The following is a 13935-nucleotide window of genomic DNA, read 5'->3' on the forward strand; positions in this document are numbered from 1 at the left end:
GGAGGAGCCCGAACATCCTACGCCTGAGTGGGAGGAGCCCGAACGTCCTACGCCTGAGTGGGAGGAGCCCGAACGTCCTACGCCTGAGTGGGAGGAGCCCGAACGTCCTACGCCTGAGTGGGGGGAGCCCGAACGTCCACAGCCCAAGAGGGGGGAGTCGGTGCGTCCACAGCCCAAAAGGGAGGAGTCGGTGCGTCCACAGCCCAAAAGGGAGGAGTCGGTGCGTCCACAGCCCAAAAGGGAGGAGTCGGTGTGTCCACAGCCCAAAGGGAGGCAAGTCGGGGCTTCCACAGCCCTGGGACCCAAGCCACCAGCAGAGGGAAAATGCCTGCTGGTTCAGCCCCAAGAGCCGGAAGGGGAGGGGTTACAGGCTCAACCCCCTGAAAATTTTTGGGGGGGAGAAGGGCAGGATGCTGGTGTCCCCCAGCAGCCTCTCGCTATGCTGCTGAAGGCACCACGGCGCGCACATGCCCAGCCGCCACAGCAGAGGGAGCCAGCACCGCCAGGAGCAGAGGAGCTGGAGCTGCCTCTGCCTCCACCACCTCCAGGAGCAGAGGAGCAGGAGCTGCCTCTGCCTCCACCACCTCCAGGAGCAGAGGAGCAGGAGCTGCCTCTGCCTCCGCCACCACCACCGCAAGGAGCAGAGGAGCAGGAGCTGCCTCTGCCTCCGCCACCACCACCGCAAGGAGCAGAGGAGCAGGAGCTGCCTCTGCCTCCGCCACCACCACCGCCAGGAGCAGAGGAGCTGGAGCTGCCTCTGCCTCCACCACCGCCAGGAGCAGAGGAGCTGGAGCTGCCTCTGCCTCCACCACCGCCAGGAGCAGAGGAGCTGGAGCTGCCTCTGCCTCCACCACCGCCAGGAGCAGAGGAGCTGGAGCTGCCTCTGCCTCCGCCACCGCCCGGAGCAGAGGAGCAGGAGCTGCCTCTGCTGCCCGTACCTCCGCAGGGAGTACAGTGGCCGGAGCCCCAGAAAGGGGAGCTGCCGGCCACGAAGAAGGGGGAGGAGGTCTGGAGACCACTTTCCCCAGCAGCAGTTTCGCTGCAGGAGTTCTTGTGGCCGGAGCCCCACAGGAGGGAGCTGCCGGCTATGAAGAAGGGGGAGGTCGGGGGACCACCTGCCCCCGCAGCTTTTTCGCTGCAGGACGGGACCAGCATGCTGTCAGCCGTGCCACTACCGGCAGGGGAGCTGACGGCATTTCCAGCCATGGGCCCACTGAAGCCTCCCTTCCCAGCCCGAGACTTTGGCCTGGACTGCTGGGTATTTAAGGGGGGAGGTGGCCGTTGAGGCCATGTGTGCTGCGCACAAGGGGGGGTATATGTGGCAAAGTGCCCCGCCCCTGTGTGCATTTGTGTGTTCTATGTTGTATGTATGCGTGCGTATGTTAAATGTTGGTGTATAGTCATTGGTACACGGGATATAAACGGGTCTGTGTTTCACGTGTATTTAAAAAGTGTATATTTGTATTTAGGCACGGGATTGCACATCACGCACGTGCATTTAAAATATAATATGTGAGCACGGGGTTGCACAGAATTAATTCACGTGCTGGGATTCAAGTGAATAATTAATTAGTAATTGAATCCCAGCACAACAGTATAAATAGGCACATTTTTAGTCAGTCAGGGTTGGGTGTTCGGAAGAGGAGAACGGGTGAGAGAGAAAGGAGTAAAAAGCGAAAAGATAGTAAATATAATAGTTGTTTGTACTCACCGTGTTTGTTTGTCTCCGTGCACCGTTTGTTAAGTGTTTAGTCCGTTTTGTTTATATGTTTCTTTTGGCTACCAGTGCCGTGTCCTGTTTTTGTACTGTTAAACCTTTTTATTTTGTTAATAAACGCTGAGTGCCACCATTTGCACTCAGCTCATCACAACCACTGTCTGTGTTTGGATTCCTTCCTGCTTCCGGTCTGACGCCACCCACTCTGGCCGTCTTTGTGACAAGGATATATGAAAAATAAGAACTGTCTTCAAAAGGCAGAGAATTCTGACTTTGACCAAACAGCAATCGGTTTTTCAGAGACCCTCAGAGCATGGACCACATCAGCCTGCAAAATCAAGTTCAATGGTATCGAATGGGGTCTTCCTCTGGGCTTATATAGGATTTTCTCTCCATGGAATACATCAGGAGTCCCAATTAAATCTGATCATCAATCTGCCTTGACAGTTCTTATCTTCGAGTTCATGATATATTCTAGAAGGTTCCAGTCAACTATTTTTAAAACTAATTGGAGTATTATAAAAACATTCAAAATTAATTGGATATAACTCCTTTCCAAAATATTGGAACTTGGTCTCATGGTTCTCATTTTCAACCCCTCCTTTCTCTAAAAAGTCAGGTGAAGTAAAGTTCACAGGATCCTTTGCTACCAAGTACAATACAAGTTTATATGTGTATTAAGAGATGTTGTTTTATATATAACATCAACTTTTGTGTGAGTATATTAACCTGGGTCTACAATGTATTCCCTCTGAACAGCATATCTTGTTAACTTTTCAGATTAGTTTATTTTCATATACAAATGTGTGTTAACAAAATATTGGACAAAGACTGTAGGGATTTATCATAAGCCTTTGAATAAAACCACTAAGCATACAGTGGCCAGTCCAGTTATTTTCATTTAAGTTTAAGCTAAAAATCCAGTTGAAGCAGGTTTTAAGACAGCCTATCCTTTTGCCAATTTTACTGTTGATTAATAGGAAACACTACTGAAAGCATTTTTTTATATTTTATTTTAAACCAAATTTTAGCTTAACTCAGTAAACTGTCCTATGCTTTATGAACCCATCTCTTCTTGCCAGGTTCTAATTCATTTCTGTGATATATAGAAAAATGTTTATTTTAATAAAAACTCCTACCTTCTGTTATCTGAAAGGTATTTCACTCGTTAATATTAACGAGATTGCTCATTGTAGAAAGGACCTTGGCTTTTAAATCGCTGATCACCAAAAATTCACGCTTTGTCAGCCAAAATCAATTAGTCATCTCCAAAACTGCTTTCACTACAAGCAGGTAAGAACGAGATCACAAAATTAGTTGTTTTCCTTCAATTGGTTCACTGTCTATATAAATGGAGAATAGGTGGGGCTGGCAGAGTTGAAAGTTCACAGTATTTGAATGGAATGGGAAAGGCAGTTCAGCTCGAACTGGCTGTTGGGATTCTGAGATTTGAAGACAATCTGAGGTTGGCTGCTGTGTGATTAATGTCTGGCAGCTAAACAATGTGCATCAACAGGGATTCCTTCACGCAAAACACTGTAGATCCCTCAGATACAACACAATAAAGTGTATAATACTCGAAAAAAATACATTTGGAATTTAAAATGTGCAGCAATACCTTGATTACAAAGAGGGTGTAAGCAGTTTCTTGAACTCCCCTTTTGCTTTTATAAGGCCTCTACTGCAGCCACATTGAATGGTGTGCTAGTCCTACTAGTAGCTACTGCAGAAACTCAACTGACATAAAGATCAAAATGTCCCACCCAGTCTCTCTGCACTGGCAACAGCAGTAACTGAATAATATTTAACTGTACTGAGCTAGATACCGAAATAGTAAGCATTCTGTGTTTATTCACCTGCTCTAATAGTTGGAGGTTAGTGTATGTTTGAAGAATAGGTTATTATATTTTTATCTAGAATACCGCTTGTCCAATTGTCACAAAAAGGGGCCTTCTTTGACAGAAGTTATGTAATGTATCAAAATCTCGGGCTATATGGAGGCGGTTTTTCCATCCGACTGTCATTCTGTATGTATTTTTTTTTTAAAAGTCAAGCACTATCACTCCAGTTGGGTATGAAACTTGAGTCCTTAAATTATGCCATTATGTAAGGGTTGTTGTCTCAATTTCTGGGAGTTTGTAAATCACCTTGAAAAAAATGAAAACAAATACAACAATGTAGCTAGGTGATCCGAATGAGCTCTGTACTTTTTTACTGTCATGTCACTGTCATACAGTAATTGGAGGGTATTAATCCTAAAGTGCAAGTCGCAATTATGGGTTGGGACAGCACCACTAAGCTTTATCCTGGAGCAATTTGTAATATTTTCAGTATTAATCTGTTGATGCAGGAATAGGCCATTTCCAAGGCAACTGTGTTGTTTTTTTGTTTTTTCAAACCTGGAATGGGACTTGAATCTATACATAGAAACATGCATATACATTAAAACAAAATGTTGCACAAGAGCTAACGCTCTAAAGATGACATTTGAAATAGTGTCACCTGACCATATTTTTTACTCTTAAGCTGCATCCACACTGGACACGAGTGACGCGAGCGAGTGAAGTCGCCGAATGTCAATCCACACAAGACGTGACTTGGAAACGATCCAAAAGACTGGAAATAAATACATGACCCTGCCCATGCATTCCTATTGTACTAGTGATGGGCTGTTCCATTAAAAAACAGGTCTTGTTTTGATAAAAGGTTACCACCCTGACCTCCAGCAACTCTGTTGTAAAATAAAGGTTGGACTTGTAAAATGTATAGATCAGAGTTATTGAACATCCCTTTATATCCAACAGTTTTATTGTTATCATATAGTAGTAGTAATTGTACAGTTGTACAGTTTTTCTTCATGGTACCAGTAGTTGTCGTAGTCTGATTTGAAGCCGGTGAACAGATATGGCTCATAATCTTCAAAACTATGAGCTTGGTAGTGTTGGGATGTGTCACATGTGTTGCTGGCTTTGTTTCACAACATATAGATTAGTAGGACCTCAATAATATTTTTGTTTGTTCACTTTATGCGTATCTAAAGACATTCTTCTTGTCACAGATTTGTGCCACAGAACAATTTAGTGAACAAAACGTTATTTATCATAAAAACAAACAAACAAACCAAAAATGTTTTAAAGCCATAGCTTAAAATTAGGTCACATGTTCAAGTTGTGTGAATACGGGACCTTTTTTGTGTAATTTTTAAAAGCAGTAAAGTGTACATTTTTTATTAAAATTCTAGATATATAGACTGCATGTATGGTCCAGTTTATTTCTGCTTATTAATAAACCTATTTTTATGCAACGTGCATAATCGGAAAGAAAATGTCTTGGTGCTGCTAAATGCACCACCTGCAAGCCACGATTACTGGGACTACAGAAATGATTAACATGTTTTGAGGTGTGTGTTTGACGTATTTCAAGGGTGTTAACCTTGCTTCTGATTGGTCAGTTTCATTCCAGTCACGCGACGAAAAAATAAATAGAAACCAGTTCTATTTTAGCGATGCGAAATGTTCTCAAAGCAACGTCACTCGCATTGCTCACTACTGGTGTGGATACTTCCATTTGACTGCAGTGACTTCTAAATTATTTGGTCGTTTCGCTCACGTCCAGTGTGGATGCTCTGGGGGGCGGGCCCATGTCTCAGCTTCTTACTTTTCATTCATCCTTTTCCTATTTTTTTGTGGGTAGATGGCCCATCATCTTCATTTTATCCAGTCATGGTTTGGTGGCTTTGTCTTTTGGGGGGAGGTGTCAGCACCCATGGACAAGGTCTTTGGCCAAATTCAGCATCCGTCATTAATTTGTCTGTTCAAGTGCAATTTAAATCATCCATATTCTGGATTCTCCGTCCTATTATATAAATCAAAACATACCTGTTTATTGTGATGATTTCAGAAGAAGAAAAGCTGCCCTTCCTTCATTTTTACAACTGAGTACCAATCAATGGCAATTAACGTCTGCATTAAGTGTTTAAAAAGCTGATTGGAAGCGAATTTTCCTCTCACCCGAGGCACTGACATTTTTACTGCTGTACTGTCATACTAAGGCAGTAAACTAGCAAAACTAGGAAATGCAACAGACTTGTCTCCTTCTACGCTGCAGTGTTTTTTTTTTATATTTTCTCTTGATGTGTCTGGCGATTTGTATTATGTATATGTTTTAACTGCAAGAATCCAGCTGCGCAAAAAGCTTTTTTTACCAGTTATGTGGGAGCCATGAGGAATATTTTAATTTCATCAAATGAAATTGAGAGACTGGGGTACACTGCTACCCTGGAGTGCCTCATGGCATTTTTTCAGTACATTTATGGAAAGTCAAAATAAGTTTGAGACATTTTTGTATGCTTTTTGTGTTTACATGTTGTAGATGTAATGTAAATACTGCAATCCATACAGAATTCTGAAAACAAAAACAAAACAAAACAAAAAAAAACCCCACTGGGGTCAGATTGTACTTACTTCAAGAAACTGGTTATAGTCATCAACCTGGAACTAGGGAGTTACACAAGATTACAATACTGAAATCTAGTGAGCCACTGGGCTCCTCCCAATCTTATGGGAAATCCTAGCATTCAATATATATATATATGGGCCTAATGCTTTTAGGCAGTTGCCAAAATCTCAAAAAGGGTCTAGGAATGGCACTTTTTAAATAAGTTACGTGCACACAATTTTTATTTATTTATTTATTTTTTGGATCAGGTACCCAAAATCATTTGTTTACCTATTTTGGTTATACAAATTGTTGCATATTAACCCTTTTTTCAGTGGGATGCTCCCCCAGGTTTTATTTTTTTGGCTGTATAAAATCACTAAAAATCTATTTTATACAGTAGCATCTTTAAATTGGTGTCCTTTTTTTCAGAACACTCTGGGGAACATTATAAAGTACTTTGCAGAAACTTTTTTTTCCGACACTATATTTAGTCTTTTTTAAAAACATGTAAGCATGTTTTTATTATTATGTATTCTGCTTTGTGTTTTCGAAGACCTGAGGGACCTTACAATACTTTCTGAAAGTGTTTTTGGAAAAATATTGATGTTTGGGCAAATTACAAATACACTTTTTCACCTGTGTGATTTTATGAATTTAGGTCTATTATTTAAAAACAAACACAACACCTGGTTTAGAAGGGAACATTTATTTAAAAAATAAATAATATGGAGAACACCTATATTATATAACCTGAATCACTGTCAGAAAATTCTGATTCACCAGAATCAGACTACAGTCTGCCTGCCAACAATGATCTAATCGTCTTGCCAACTTGAATTCTGTAGAGTGGAAACGTTTATATTGTGTGGATATCAATTTATGTACATTAAACAGTGAACATTTACACAGAATATTCTTAGTATGTTACAAACAGCAAGAACAACAGAATAAATAGTGCTGACTACAAAACGCTAACTATTATAAGCAAACATAGTAAAATTGCAATGCCATAATAAACATTTATTCTCAGGATCTTTATAAGCAATAATGGACACGACTCGATTTATCTCAACATAAATTTATCTCAACATAAATATTTATAAATAATAGTTTTTCATTCTATATCAGTAATAATCAGAAAAACGTAACTGATATAAATTCTGTTTATGAAACATTATCTGCTTCTATTCAATTGTTTCTTATATTTATACGTATTGTAAAAACATATATATTGGAGAATACATGTTCTAATATAATTATAAGTCAAATACATCAGATTTGTAATGTTTTTCTGCTTCTTTCTTATCTCTAAACAAGTTCCTGTGATGTTTTGTTTCTGCGTGCTGTTGAAAACTTTCTACACCCTTTAAAATGTCCCTCTCAGTGAAGAAGAAAAAGAAATATCAGGGAGTGAAATTCAATCCCTCCCCTATCCAATGATATTAGTTTCCAACCTGTACAGCAAAGTATGGTGGCCCAGTACTCAATAAAATGAAGCGTGTTTATCAGGTTACTGAGATACAAGGGATCACATCTGACACTTGCAATTTTAATGCTTTACTTGTTCTGTGTTAAATATTTCTCATATCATGACATGTTAATCTTCATCGACCATTTTTTTCTATTTGGGTAAATTAGTACAGTTTGTGCAACTACACAGGTCTCTCCATGGAAGATTTGTTCTCTTACAAGAACACCAGCTTTTGCCATCATACGTTACTTTCCTACATCCTATTTCTAAAATGTCCTCTCACTCTGGTGTTTTGGGGGTTCTATTTAACTTTAGAGGCAATAGCGAGAATGTCCTGTGCAACGGAAAGCACTTTCTTTTCTTGTGTATCAGTAAGCTTCATAAGATACAGAACATGAAATTTAGGGGGCTACACATCAAATACATTCAAATAATTCAGTGTCAGTGGACCAGGGTGAACAGCAAACATTGAAACAGCAACCTTAAGGAGAGGTAGACGTTACAGGAGAGGAGTCATTATCTGAAGAAGTTAAATAATAATAATAGTAAAGTGTAAAAAAAAATTCAACGTATGGCGTGTACTGATGCGAATGGGAATGAATGTGCATACCGAGTGTGTGACTAAACTAAAGTTTATTGATTGAAGGTAGCTTACATACAGAATGTTGTAAACAAGGAAGGAAAAGGGTTACAATTTATCACTGCTATGCACTACGTTCTGTGCAGCTGGATGTCTTTGAGATCGGTGCAGTTTGTGTCATTTACAATGTCTTTGACAATCTCAGACAATAATCCACAGTGGAAATGGCTGTGTAATTTGCCACTAGAAATGCTAGTTTTAAGTGTTTTTTTCTTTGTGAACAAGTAGCTTTCTAATAGTAAATATAACTGCATGCAAACAAAGGTGCAACATTTTAATAAACGATTAATCTATAATTTTAAAAAGAATAAATGCAGGACACACTTTATTACAATCACTATTCGTAAGTGTATTAACATTAATACAGACTAGTCATTTATTAAAGTGTTGTGCTGTCGTTTTAGCGTTCTTCACTCTGCGTTTAAGTAAAGACCTGGACGATTTAAAAGCCTATTTAGTTGTTTTACATTAAAACTCCATAAATTAAAGTTGGCAGCACTGCAGACGGAAGGCTCTCAGGGCCGCAAATTGAAGAATGCTGCTCTAGAGCATCTGCATTACAAAACTTCCCACAGCCGTTACACAGTTTGGGGAAAACAGAACAGATAATGACTACCTAATACATGTAAAAATGCAATTCTATGAAAGCTGTGCTCTTTTAAAACTTGAAGCCTTTCTACAGAACCGGAAACATTCCCTAAACTTTACATAAAATAAAAGTGATGTAAAATTAAATACCTGGCTGTCTGTGGCCAGGATTGCTCTGCCTGGTGTGAATCCACACTCTCCCATCTCATCCATTCTCCCTGCTTGGCCTTGGAAACGGCCTTTACGCACCTCATCCTCTCCTCCTGCTTTTGCACCTCGTTGACTACCAGCTTCCTCCGTTGAACTGGGGCTGCCTTGTGCCATGTAGGAAGAGCTGAACTGAGACCAAGACCCCCTCTTCCATGCTGAACTTGCCCCATGATATCACCGATTTGAAAGGCAGCCTTTGCATCTTCCATGGCTTTCTTTGCCGCCCACTTTCTTCCAGTTTTCAACACAGGTGCTGCCTCCCTTACGCATTTGTCGCATGATTCTACTAATGTCATTTCCAGTTGGACCTTGGCGCACTTAAACTCCTCGGTTAGAGTGGAGATTGGTAGCTGCAGTATTCCTTTGCCATAAAGTACCACTCTGCTGAGGCAGTGTGGAACTCCCAACCATTTCAGCTTCTCTACTGTTGTCAAATAAATCTCATACACAGTCAATGGCCACAGCAACCTCGGCAGTAGACCAAACTGAAAGCACCAGAGTTTTAGTTTGTCCGGTAAAGCGCTGCTGTCTATGCTCTTTAACCCTTCCACTGCTTGTTGTCTAACTTCTCCCACATGAACTGTGTCCTTTAGATCCCCGTCGTACCATCTCCCAAGACTTTTCACTGGCTTCCCAGGCACTGTTGATACTGCCTCACCATTAATGTATAACATTTTATCTACTACTTTACCTTTAATTATAGAGATGCTCCTTGATTTAGTGGGCTTGAATTGCATTTGTGCCCATTCAATGTTATTGGTTAATTTACACAATACCAATTAGTGCAGGCTACTGTTGTAGTCATGGTTGTCATATCATCCATGTATGCTCGAATTTAATTCCTTAGTATATTTTCATCACAGGTTTATCCTGTGCAATCTCGAAGTTTGGCTGCTCGTCGCTGGTTTGATATCAATGTAGTTTTACTATATTTCTTTTACTTTCTTTTTCAGCTTTCCACAGAAAGCGCATTCGTTCTGGAAGAGAAATGTTCACACCACCTTTTTTAAGAAGGGTTCTCTAGACAGGCGAACACTGATGACAGTCTTGATGCTTTGCTTTATGTTTTCGAGCCCTTTAGATCACAATTTTATTAGTGAATCTGCAGATGAAATCCTGCATTACCTTTTAGAGGCTTCATGGTCTCATCGGTCACAGAAGCAACGTGAATTTCAGAAATAAAAGACTGGGGTAGTGAAGCATCAATGTTTACTATTTTCATGCGCAGAGTCGCATGAAATAATTGGCCTTTGATTGGTTCATTTGACTTGATCACCAAAATAAATAACCTGACAGTACTGTTGCCCGTAGGAACTAGTCCCTCTGTTTAATTAAAGTAATACCTTGTCTTGTTCTCAAAGTATACTGTGTCCTACTTTCGAAATGAGAGAAACACTTTTTCAAGGTGTTAAAGAATAATTAGCCTCCAATGTCATTTTTATTTCTTTTTTATATTTCTCTCACTATTTAACCCTTCCCTGACATTTTATATGTAAAGCTGCCTCCACCACAGTGTCTAAGCCTTGTATCTTAGAAACCATTTGAGCAAGTTACTTAATATATTGTCAGGGTTATATTAACCCTTCATGCAACATATTTTGCTCACTAAATATATTGGTATACGTGAATAGATGGCTGCCATATTGATGTTATGTGACTTTTTACATCCAGTAAAAAATTTCCATTTCACTGCTGAGTAGCTTTTAACTCTGGCTCTATCAGTAATACAGACCACATGTTTTGACATAGGGTCTTTATAGTCGGTACATTATATTCTATCAATAAAGTTCCATTATACGTGGTGTCCTCTACTGTCCTCTACTGTAGATATTACTCTTTCACTGCCATTGACATAGTAATGACACATTTCCATACGGATTAGGGTACCAGGGATTCTTTGTTTTTGTTCACAAAAGCTCCCATTTCTAGTTTATAATCATTTGCAGAGTTTCTCTTATTATATAAGAGATGTCATTTTGCACAGTTTGAGCAACCATAATTGCTTTGTAGTGCTTTCTCCCAAACTGCACACTTTGGCATGAGATTAATGCTTATATAGTATGTTAAAAGTACTGTAAGCATCATTGGCTGAAAACAATTCAAACACTCCTAAAATAACACAAATGTAATTTTTGTGTTCTGGTATATTGAGCTTTTCAGTAGCATTTAATTCTTGAATTCTAAGTTTTCTGGTTGTAGTCTCTTTTCTGCAATTTAAATATTGGCTAAGGTTAACCCTTTTAGGAGCTTAAAAACTCTAATCAAGTCTCCCATAATCCTTCTTTGTTCTCAGCTAAAAAGATTCAGTTCCCTCAATCTTCATAAACTTTTGGCCTCTCTCCAATGCCACAATGAATTGCTGTAGATTAGAAGACATGACACAGATGGTGAATGCAAATGTAGCATGTTTTGTTTTCTTGAAGAGGTGTACATTACCATTCTATATTCCTGTAGCTGCTACGTAAACGCCCCCCTTACTCCAAAGATAGAATTGCCTTGTTGTCTCAAACTGATGGCTTTTCTATGTTTCTGTACACAGCATGTCATTACCCGGGCAGTCGAAGTAGAGGCTGTCAGACTGTCACTGTCTCGTTCACACAGAAATTACCACAGCAGTGTGGAGTAGTGGCTCTGGACTCTTGACCGGAAGGTTGTGGGTTCAATCCCAGGTAGGGGACACTGCTGCTGTACCCTTGAGCAAGGTACTTTATGTGTAAAAAAATAATGTAATTGTATGTAAATAAATAATGTGATATCTTGTAACAATTGTAAGTTGCCCTAGATAAGGGCGTCTGCTAAGAAATAATTAATAATAACTGAAGATTTAGTGGAGCAAAAACAGATATAGTATTTTCTTTTCATGACTAGCTACAGTTATGGTTTTTTTTATGTACTCGAGCTGTATTCATCTCGTTTGCTTCGCTCCCGTTGTGCATAGCTCTTAAGTATAGGTCAGTGGCATAGGTGTCAGCCAAGTGCAAAAATCTTGATCTGTCACCAGCACCCCCCCACCCTCCAAAACAAAATCTAGTGGTCTAGGTTAAGGTTTTTCAGCAGGGCTATCACTGGTATGAACACTTAGGGATTGACATGGTGCAATCTGCAAAGTAACTTTGTAATTCAAACTCTTGTGAGTGTTCCATCAAGAAGTATCATTAATAATTCATCAACATCTCACCATGGCAGAATGCAAGTACTCTACTTTGTTCACATTGCTGTTACCTGCAGGCAGTTGTTTTGCTTTGTTAGCAAATATTCTTCTGAAGCAATTGTCAATCAGAATGGTAATGATATAGTGAAGATGAGTGGAGAAAAAAATACTTCTGTAACTTTGTATACAGGACTGAACTTTATGGGAACTTTTTGCAACTTGTTTAACTTTTCTGGTCCTTTTCCTTATGTGAAGACTCACAGTCCTTTCTGACATTTTTGCATTATTTCAATACCGGTATTTAAAACATTCAGCCGTGGATCATATCATTTTGTAGAATTCATTAGGCAAGACAAAACCAGAAACACTCTCTTAATGAGCATAGCTATATCTGCAACTTCACACAGCCAGAACATCCATTTGCACTCCCTTGACTCGATGACACCTTGCACACCACATGGCCGTGCCTTTATCAGGTGAACCACTCAGGGACCCAACTTGTTTATTTTGAGCTTGGTAACTTTGGCCCTATTTTCCACAGTGCTAATACAGGACTTAATTTTCTAAGGTCAAAAACTACTATAATAAAATACACCTGTTTTTTATCTTGAATCACATTAATTTTTCTATTGCTCTTAATAGTGGAATATGTACCTTAAATGAAGGGTCATTTTTAACACAACTTAATAAGGGGAAGTGTAACCCAAACCCTAACCCTAATCCAGGCTACTATTAGATGTGTATTTACTAACAACGATTTAAGTAAAAATATAAGACTTGATAATGAACCTGAACTTGCCTCAAATAACTCAACATAAAACATAGAACAGCACCGGTCTGCTTACCTCTGATTAATCTGGTAGAAAATGGTGTTGTTGGTAAGTGCAATTTTTCAAAAGCAACAGGATTATCTGTTTACAGAATCTGGGCATTTGTTATAGCAACGGCAAAGCTATATAAGACAACAATGCTAAATTAAACCACCCTAAAAGGAAGCCGTAGCCCTGGCATTGATGTGATGTTGCAACAGGAGTTAAATGACCATCAACATTAAAGGAACAGCGCAGCAACAGAGGTATAAGCTTTTAAGGCAGCTGCCAGCTTAATTGGAAATGTTTTACTCCAAAAATATCCCACCCAGCACACTAGTGTTCCCAATGCATGTCTGCATTGGTTTGAAGGCCAAATCTCTCCGTCTAAAGTACAGAAAAATATGTTTTTTTTTCATAGTTTCCAGGCAAGTTGTAATTCATCAGTTTCAACACATCAACGTCAACGAGGCAATAGGAAAAGGGGGTAACGCCTTGTTCTATTTAAAGCTTGCTGTATTCCAGGTAGGGTTTCAAAATGTTCAGGGTTCTCTGTGCCAACAGTTTTCTGCCTTATCCATGTTTGGCACCTGACTGTTCCCATTCCCTCTCAGCTATGTCTGTGTAGAGCTCTGTTCTATCCAGGGTAGGGCACCAGTAATTAATGTATTTGTTTCCCAACAACACAGCAAACTCACTCAAGCAACTGATGAAAGGCAATGTCCAGACATGTGTTAATATGGCCCTTACAAAAGTGTCTGGGATGGTAGAAACTAGGTGCAGAATACTTCTTCATACCTTGTTCGGCAGTACCTAGTTTATATTTATAACTTGTAACTGAATTTAATTAAATGTTGAAAAACAATAAACAGGCTTACAAAACTATGTAAATTATATACATAAAATAAC

Source organism: Acipenser ruthenus, chromosome 11 (genome assembly GCF_902713425.1).
Source record: "Acipenser ruthenus chromosome 11, fAciRut3.2 maternal haplotype, whole genome shotgun sequence".
NCBI lineage: Eukaryota > Metazoa > Chordata > Actinopteri > Acipenseriformes > Acipenseridae > Acipenser > Acipenser ruthenus.